The following is a 10,529-nucleotide window of genomic DNA, read 5'->3' as shown; positions in this document are numbered from 1 at the left end:
TGTATAGCCACACTCTTATTCTGTTGTATTTGGCGGCCAGGCCAGGAGAACAGGATTTCGCCCTTTTGCCAATATGGAAATAAAGCTGACCTCTGTGTGGAAACTGCAGAGCTGTATCTTTTGGAAAGAGCTGCTTTGTTTACTATTGAGCACTGTCCAACAATTTTGGGAGCAATAAAAGCTGTTTCCTACACTCTTCATTAATGCCTTAATGGGCTTTTTAAAGGAATGCTTTTGGTCTCCTTTTCAATAAATGAAAGTTACCAGGTAATAAACTACAATAATTATCATCTCTAAACTACAGCCTCCCTATTTGTCTCTTATCCTTTAGTCGTTGTGTGTGATTAAGCACACACATAAAGGACTCTCTGAGGATCAGAGACACGGAGGCTATTAATTTATTTGCAGATATGCACAGCGTTACTAACATTATAGCTTTGTTACATGATGAAGAGCTGCAATTAGTCCAGATTTTAATATTTAAGTGTTTTATGCTTCTATATTAAGGAGGGACAATCCTTATTCAAGTGAGAAAACATCTATCTATGGTAAGATGGACTTTACTCACATGGACCATAGAAGGGATTACTGAGCTCCATGCAGGAATTTCAGGGATCTAGCCTAATGAGCTGCCACTATGTACACTAGGTTTCAGAACCTGTTTCAGGTGCATTTCACAACGTAGGGGATGCCATAGAGATCAGCTGCAGTTCTTCAAGCAGCTTGTCCACATCCTTAGGCTGCAATAATCTAAACTGATTCCGTATAGATGGAACAGACAGTACTCTAGCACCTCCACGGGAATTGCTATCACTGTGGTGTCTGACTCTGTCAGAATCTGAGTGAATTTATCCCTAAAGCATCTTGCAAAGTTGTTACAGCTGGCCTCTGAGAATGACAGAGCACCGCTCTCTTGGCCAGCTAACAAAAGCCCGTTCACCACTCGGAAAAGCTCTGCTGGATGGCTACTTGCAGATGCAGTGGTGGCAGAAAAGTAAGCTTTTCCCACTGTAGCTATGGCCATGTGGTAGGTACGATGGTGTGTTCTCACCCACGTTTGGCCAGGTTTGGACCCAAGCCTTATGCCATCCATGCTTTAGCTGCCAACCTTCCTGTTTCATTGTATTTAGATGACATGTTGCAAAGTCATAGGCTCTTGAAGATCTCCAGCAATGGACAGCTCAACACCCTTCTAGGGTTCCATTGTCAAACTACTCTTACCCTCAAAACATTCTTCTAATGTTCAGTCGAAATCTATCTTCTTGGAATTTAAGACCTTTAGATCAAGTCTTGTCCTCTAAGGCCTAGGAAATGGGTCTTGGAGACCTTTTGTTCAACTGCACAATATATCAGAAAGAACACACAAAATTATGGGTGGAGTATATTGTGGAATGTCCACCTCCTCCATATTCCTTGAAATGACCCCACATCTCTGTCAATGGCTTCTATGTTTAGGCCCTGTCATTCACCTGCACCAGAGTCTGTGCCACATCCAACGTGTATTCAGGAAAGCTCTCCTGTCAAACTGTATAAATGCAGGATTGATTATGTGATTTATTCGTTACGTGCTACATGTTGCTGTAGTGCAGTTTGATATGACAGATACAGAAGACTTTCATTGACAGATATAGGAATAAGTGATGAGCTTAAGCCATGAAATGTTTCTGCTGCATTTCATGTATGGCACCTTGATAAATTAAAATGATGGCTGCAGCAGCGGACCTGAAAGAATAAACACTTTTTGAGGACTAAAACAGAATTCCAGAAACACCCTGTACTCCCATGAGAAATAGTAGCCTGGGGACTACTGAATGGAATGTAGTGGAAAAGCACAGTATGTTAAACAACCATCAATTACAAAATGATGGTGTCAGAGTGCAGAAAAGTGGGAAAGCAAAATTTCTAAAGAGGGGAAGGATCTTTCCTTTTCAGTAGTTAGTTAAAGCAAGAAACAGACTGCCTTGAAAGGTGGTAGAGTTCCCTTTGTGGTACTGGAGACTATATAGCAGGGGATTACAGAAATAAATGGTCTGGTAAGACTGCTGCTTGTGAGAATAAAGTTTATATTCTTCGCAAACTAAGCCAATCTGAGTACAAGCTTACATGTGGCTATTATGGAGCCATGAGTTCAAGAGGTTAACAAAAATGAAGATCCAATGCTAATTGACTTGGAGAAGAAGCAGGAAGGAAGTAAAGGCTGAGAGAAAAAACCACCTACAGGAAGTTACTCAAGAAGGAATCAGCAAAGGAAGAATATTTATTTAATATATTTATGTTTATCTCTCGCCTTTCTCCCAAGTTTGGATTGAGGGCAGTTTATTACATTTAAAAACATCAATTATAAAATGCGGAATAATAAAAACAAACTAGTTAAAAGCAATAATTAAACTTGCAACATATTTAGAAGCAGCAATTAAAATCTAAATTTGACAGCAGCCCAGTGATCAGCATCATCTGCACCTTAGTTTCGAAAGGCCTATTTGAATAGGAAGGTCTTAGCACGAAAGCATAAAGTTAACAAAGAGGGAGCCCATCTAATCTCTCTTGGGAGGGAATTCCACAAAATGGGAGCAGCCACAGGGAAAGCTCTCTCTTGTGTCACTGCCAGCTGTGCTTCTGATATTGGTGGGACCAAGAGATGGTCTCACCTGAGGCCTAGTAGGTTCACATAGGGAAATACAGTGGTACCTCTGGTCACGTACTTAATTCGTTCTGGAGGTCCGTTCTTAACCTGAAACTGTTCTTAACCTGAAGCACCACTTTAGCTAATGGGACCTCCTGCTGCCGCCGGAGCACAATTTCTGTTCTCATCCTGAAGCAAAGTTCTTAACCCAAGGTACTATTTCTGGGTTAGTGGAGTCTGTAACCTGAAGCTTATGTAACCCGAGGTACCACTGTATGATATTTCAGGTAGAATAGGTTACGTTTCTGTCTGTCGCCCCTCCAGAGATTCAGATGACTTACTGTAAGTGTTGCTGCTTTAATCCTAACAGTTGAGAGGCCACTTTGTAAGAACAATCCCATATACCGTACTTTACGGTAGTGTGATCATCTCGTCTAGAGGTTACTAGACCATGAATGATATATTCACCTCCCCTTCTTTGTAGGTAATAACAAGGCAATCAAAAGTATATGTGCTTCTATTATACTTAGGTACAAAGTAACTTAAAGCATTTAAGTCTCTACAACTACTCAAGGCAATGCCAGTGGACACACCATTGCTTTTTTATAGTCTTTTTGAATCGAACCATCACAATTTCTCAGAACAGCCTACAGCAACCTACTCCATTTCCCTGAACGGCATGAAAGACTTGAAAATGTTAACCTCTTCTTCTCACTTGTGATATGCTTGCCCTTTTGACCTCCATCCCCCCCCCCGTTTTCTCCCTGTAAGAGATCATTATCTTTACTCATCAACAGTGACCTTAGAGATCTGTTGTTTTCTATGAATGCTCTGCACACTAAGACAGGTTTATAGCTGGTAAAGTATAACGTAGAACATGAAACACGTCCTTCACTGAAACCTATGTGCAACCAAAGGGTATTCTGAACTCCATCAACTTGGTAATGGCTTTTTTGTTTTATATGAAGAGTAGATTTTGCAATGAAACAAAGCTTTACACATTACTTACTAAATGGCACTGCCGGAAAGGCAAAGAAGGAAAAACGTAGCCTTAAGGGATGATGAAAGGTGACTTTGCCAGTGCAGTCTGATTCGGCTGAGCTTACATGAAATTCATGTGTGGTGGCAAGTGCCGCAAGGAATATTAACCTTGCATCAGTTCTGGTTATCATTAATACATCAATTTTGGATTTTCCTTTTATTTGAGAAAATATAAATAAACAAAAGAGCAGAGGAGGCAGTCTTCTACAGGTATTTTGGCAATATCTGGGGTTCTCAGAGGTGTGTTTGACTCTGACCTAATCATGGTATACATTTCAATATCAGATCAGGAGTGTGGTGCTGATAACACCAAGGTTGAAGGTTCAATCCCCATATGGGACAGCTGGATAGTCCTGAATTGCAGGGGGTTGGACTAGATGATCCTCAGGGTCCCTTCCAACTCTACAGTTCTATGAAGACACATCCTTTTGCACTGGAGGATGAGATCAGAATAGCCTTCCCATTGAAGTGCTAATCTGTTTCCAATTGCTGTTGATTAAGTTTAATTCATGGTTTAGTAAAGTAGGTGTATTACACATTGTATTCGGCTTTGTGTAACCCATCCTGGTGTTTGGTGAAGGTTCTAAATGCCTATAAAGAAAGAAAGAAAGGAAACAGATTTCTTGATCCCTTCCTGCCTTACAAGTTCCTTCCAGACACATCCATACCACACATTAAAACACATTATTCCCCCTAAAGAATTTTGGGCACTGTAGTTTATTAAGGGTGCTCAGAACTGCAGCTATGTGATGAGCAAACCACAGTTCCCAAGATTCTTTGGGGAGGGGGAGCCATGTTATTTCAATGTATGGGATGGATGTGATAAGGTAGGAGAGGGTGCTGAACAAAAGTACAGCGCTCTCCTGTATACAGTTTCCTTGGAACCAGTTGAAAGTATGTTTTTTGTTTAGCTAAGAACCCGATGACATTTCAGAAATGGAAAGTTAGTTTTGGTACTCATTACAATTCCATCCAGAATTCCTCTGCATTTGACACTACAGTGTGAAGTAGTGGAGACAAGCAACAGATTTGTCATGTTTGCCAGCTGATTGTACATTTTGCTCTAGGCAAACGTAACTCAGTGTGTGGCTGCAGCCAGGGTTTAATAAATACAAGAATGCAGGAGAAAGCATTTTGCCATTAGGTCCAAGTCTTAACTTCTACCTAGAGAATAAATCTATGGTGATGTTCAACACATCATTAGAAAGTACTCTGGAGGTTTCTTAAAAAGTTAATAGCAGGCCTGGGGGCTCCAGAATCTTATTAGGACTTCAGCTCACAATGAGAAGAGAAAACTATGCAACCACACACCCTGCATATATCTAGATTCAGGTAGGTAGCTGTGTTGGTCTGACACAGTATACACACACACACACACACACACACACACACACACACACACAGTGGTACCTCAGGTTACATACACTTCAGGTTACAGACGCCGCTAACTGAGAAATATTGCTTCAGGTTAAGAACTTTGCTTCAGGATGAGAACAGAAATTGTGCTCTGGCGGTGCGGCAGCAGCAGGAAGCCCCATTAGTTAAAGTGGTGCTTCAGGTTAAGAAAAGTTTCAGGTTAAGAACGGACCTCCGGAACAAATTAAGTACTTAACCCAAGGTACCACTGTATATATAAAATTTAAAAATTGTTGAAAGCTCATACCAAGAACAAACTTAGTTGGTCTCTAAGGTGCTACTGGACTATTTTATTTTATATATATATATATATCCTGCATGTATCGATTACTGTTAGACTAAAGCTCTCAAAAATCCTAATGGGACAATAGCTCTGTGTGTTGGCTTCAGGCTGTCCTTAAGTGCCTTTTTGCCTGGCTGAACTGCCGCCGTGAATGGTAATTCCTCTTGCTTGCATGAAGGATGTAGGCAGGCAGGCATGTTTGTATGTGTAGAACCTCTGCATGTTGTATGGGAGCCTATTGTACAAAAGTAAAGAGTTACATATGTGAGTCCACTCAGTTCTCCCTCTAGCCACACCAGCTTTGGCATAAACCATCCCTCATCATGTGAGGCCCTTCTTAGTGTGCCTCCCCCATGTGGGACCTGGAGGGTGGCAGCACGAGAACAGGGCCTTTTCTGTAGTGGCTCCCCATTTGTGGAATGCTCTCCCCAGGGAGGTTTGCCTGGCACCTTCATTATATATTTGTAGGTAACAGGTGAAAACACTCCTTTTCAACAAGTCCTTTGGCTGATTAATAATCTACAGCCTTTTAAATGTGTCTGTGGGAAGGAAGGGGTTATTATTTCATTTTGTTTTAAAACTTGTGTTTTTATCTTGTATTTCATTCTGTGAACCGCCCTGAGATCTTGTCATGAAGGGTGGTATAACAACAGCAACTGCTATGATGATGATGCAGCCCCCAGACGTTTGCTCACAACAGCCATTTGGCTGAAAATTGTTTCTGACCCCTGGGCTAAATCTCTTCTCCCTGTGTGGTAATGAACCCTCCCTCCACTATCCAATAGAACAACAACAACCCCAACACGCAGCTGTGTGATGCCAAGCATTGATTCATTTAGTGTTACACCTACTTTTCCCCCTTGCGCAGAAGAAGACACCAGTGTGACCATTAATACTTCATCTATACAAGTCATCAGCACTTGACAATCCAGTCAGAGCTAAATTAACTCTCAGAGAAGGCAGCAGGAAAACAGGGGACTTGGAAGGCCGAGCCAGCTCTGAATCATTTGTCAGTACTCTCAACACTAATGAAAGCTGCTGCCAAGATAGTGCTTTCAGTTTTCACCTTGCAAGCAGCCGAGAAGAGCTTTTCGCAAACCCCTTCACCGAAATGAACGGGAATCGTTCTGAAACAGGTCTTTTTTGCTCGTGATGCCCACAGAAGCTGCTTTGCAATTGCAGAGATCTGCTGAGTCCTTAAGCAATTTCTTACTTAGCCAAAGCACCCGGTAAAAGCAATGATAATCTTTCACTAGTCGTGATTACTCTTATAATGGGCCCTTAATGAAATAAGAAGGAACAGGTTGTGTTAATTAAATTGCAAACATGTAATGGAATTTTTATCTCCCACTTGACTTAAAATAGACTTAAAACACCAAATCCTTTTCAGTCCTGTGGTCAGCAGAAGCTACTAATATATCATTTACCATCTTGGTCCCCCCCCCCATTTCCAGTGAAGAAACCTGGGTCTGACAGGAGTGGGGGCTCCGAAACCTCTGGTGAACACATTTGGGAAGGCAGGTTTAGAGCAGATGAAACAATACATACATCTAAGCTGTATACTGAGCCAGAATCATCAAACTGTGCACACAATCAGTAAACAGAGCCGATTTCCTTGTATAACGGCATGGGAAGCCTATGTCCCTCCAGATGTTGTTGGACTCCCAAATCCAGAGGACCAGAGGAACACAGGTTCCCAATTCCTGTGCCGTGGAAAGAAAGGCACGGATGTGGCCATTGGGCAAAATGTTCCACTATCACTGTTGGCAGCAGGATGCCTCTGATTATCAGTTGCTGGGAATCACAGATGGGGAGAGTGCTGCTGTGCTTGGGTTCTGTTTGTGGGTTTCCCATGAACAAAATGGAGGTGAGGGAAATATGTTTTGGCCACTTTTAAAGTTACATTTTACCACCGCACCTGTATTTTTATCCGTTAGCTTCCTGTTTCTTTACTCCTACGCATAGCTACTTTGCGATCTTCATCGGAATCTGCTATGATATAGATGTGAAAACACTCACGCCATCACTGCTGTTAATTACAGCCTTCTTGTCTCTCTAACCGATCTGACCGGCTAAACCTTTTGCAAAGCTAATTTGCAGGATTATTTTTGGTAATCTTGGCTCAGCCTTCTCACTTCAAACCTACTCACCTAAAGTGCTTGTTGCTCAGAGACTGATCCACTAAAGAAAGCTGCCCTTTGTTTGAAGTATAGCTTTTTGCCTAGTGCAATACGACTGCGGGTAGCCAGGTCTCTTAAGGAAACCTCCTTCAACGGTTGCCTCCCGCTCTTCTTCAAGTGTTGGGGAGATTTCAGAATAAACAGGCTCCCGTCCATACCAATGTAAAAGGTGTCCACTTTAGAACTAATTACAGGGGTGCAGCTGTAGGCAGCTTGGCTGCTTCCAGGGGAAGGAAGTCCCCCCCCCCCCATGGAAGTGGAGCTGGCTAGGGCTGGAGTGGGTTTTCACCTTTCTCCCTCTGCAGCCAGTTGGGCCTGGCTTAATAGACTGCAGTATAGTGCAAACATAACTTTTATATGTACAGTCATACCTTGGGTTACAGACGCTACAGGTTGTGTCTTTTCGGGTTACGGACCGCCGAAACCTGGAAGTACTGGAACGGGTTACTTCCGGGTTTTGGCGGTCGCGCATGCGCAGAAGCGCCGAATCGCAACCTGCGCGTGCACAGATGCGCCACTGTGGGTTGCGAATGTGCATCCCACACGGATCACCCGAGCGTCCACTGTACTGGGAAACAAACAAACAAACAAACAAAAAATTGAATGGCTAACTTTATTGCAATATTCAGCCTATTGCAGTGGTCTGGAACCAAACTCACACTATCTCCAAGGTATGCTTGTGCACTTTGGGATATCTGAATCTGTAGGAACTGTGGCGTATTCCAGCCATGGATAGATAAAGCAAACTGGGATCAAACTATGATTTGATATTCTGGTTTGTTAGCTAAGCATAGGTAGAACATGGCACACTTCCTTAAAATTGAATATCATGGGGAAGGAAGTTCAAAATCAAAACCAGCAGCTTTAAAACAGTGTTTCCCAAACTTGGGTCTCCAGCGGTTGTTGGACTACAATTCCCTTCATTCCTAGCTAGCAGGACCAGTGGTCAGGGATGATGGGGATTGTAGTCCAAAATCAGCTGGAGACCCAAATTTGGGAAATTCTGCTTCAGAACTTCTTATCACATGTACTTTGGAATAAGAAAGGGGAAAATGGAGCACTTGAGTCAAGGCTTATGTAGGCTCTGCTAGATTCTGCTAGGTTTCTAGAATTCGGTTTTACATCAAGTGAAATATCACAAAAAATTAACTGGTAAGGAAATGGTTGTCTGTATGCAACTGCAAAAGAGCACAAGCAAAAATATTTCTTTGGATAACACATACAGGAAAGAGACAGAAACAGAAGATGAAAGCAATAATGTAACCAATAAAGGAAGGGGACGTGATCCTATGCTCAGTTGACTTTTTCCATTATGAAGAGTATTCAGGGTATATATTAAGGTCACACAGAGGAAAAACAATTACCTAGGATGTTCATCTGATCATATGTTTATGGCTAATAAAAGTTAATGAAATTAGGAAAAAAATACATTTCACTTCCAGTAAATCAGAGAAAACATCAGGCCAGTACGAATGCTACTTAGATTGCTAAGTGTACTACTAAATAAACCAGCATAGCTGCTCACTTTGTGATTAGACCTTCAAATTAAGCAAGACAATGCTGTAGTTGGAAATTGAACTACACCAGTAGTTTCTGAGAAAAATCTCCAACCAAAGTGTGTGTGTGTGTGTGTGTGTGTGTGTGTGTGTGTTGGTGTGTAATACAGTGCTTTTTGTGATCACTCCTCTATCCCCATCCCCCCAAATTTTAATGAGTGCCACAGTAAAGCAATGATGGTACTAAACCCTAAATCTTGTTGAAGACATCAAGAGAGCTGGGTAGCCTGTGAAATTACTCACCCAACAGACAGGAAAGGCTCCTTCGATTCAAGTCTGTTAAACAAACAATACAGTGAAATAGTTAAATATTTTCAAAGAACGCATTGATAACATACTGCACAAGGTTGATGTTATATGTTGTAGTCTGGGGTGGGGAATATGTGGCCCACCAGATGTTGAATTCCACCTTCCATCACTCCTGACTCTTGGCCATGCCAGGTGGATCAGGCAGGAGTTGCTGTCCAACAACATCTGCAGGGCCACAGGTTTCCCACTCCTGCTTTGGGCACACAGGAGGGCAATGCCGGGCATCTGCCAGGACCAAAGTCTGGCAGAAGACCATCACCAGAATGCCATCTTCATGATGGACAGAAGCACCCAAGAAAATCATAGGCAGTGTGAGGGAATTCTTCTTTGCACGCTTGAGATTTTCCACTTTCACCTGGCATCTACATTTCCCAAGGGTTCCAAAATCTTTGACCCAACATCAGTGGACTTCAGAAAGGACCTTCTACACACTGTGATGTAGAGGTTAGAGTTTTTGATTACGACAGGGGAAACCCACATTCAAATCCCCAGCCAGCCACGAAGCAGGGTCAGTCTCTATCTCTCTGTGTTGTGAGGATAAAATGGTGTGGCAGAGGGCAATGTATATCACACCTTGAGCTCCATTAAGGAGAAGCAGCCAGTAAATATAAAAAAGAAAGAAAGGAATACAAAATTTTGTAACAAAGACCAGCAGGAGCAAATGGACAGTTATAAAGTTTTGCAATGAAGGCAAGAGGGACAACTTCAATATTCAGATAAAATATATAATTGGGGGTGCATTTCTCTGAAAGAAAGGGAGCGGGGGGAATGTGTGATGACCTATGGATAAAGCACTGAAATTAAAAATCTGGTTGAAATCCATTCTTAAGAGTTGAGATTCAATTTGCTCAAAATACAGCTGCCCTCCATTTGACCCTCCCTTGGTATATTTGACTAAATGGTTTTAGGTGATTTGTAGTGATACAGTAAATTACTTCAAAGAGTTTCAGGCAATAGAGGAAAGCAATTATCCATTGGCCTTTCATTTAAATTGCTCTTTAATTTAAATTAGTAACTTAGTGCAATGAAACTAAAATAAAGATGTTAAAACTGCAGCGTTACATGGAAAAGAATACGCTCTAATCGTGGGGTTTATTCACACATTATTCATCACCTCTCAG

This window comes from Podarcis vaucheri, assembly GCF_965113315.1.
Source record: "Podarcis vaucheri genome assembly, chromosome: 8".
NCBI lineage: Eukaryota > Metazoa > Chordata > Lepidosauria > Squamata > Lacertidae > Podarcis > Podarcis vaucheri.
The sequence above is the reverse complement of the archived record's forward strand: the minus strand, read 5'-3'. Positions refer to the sequence as shown.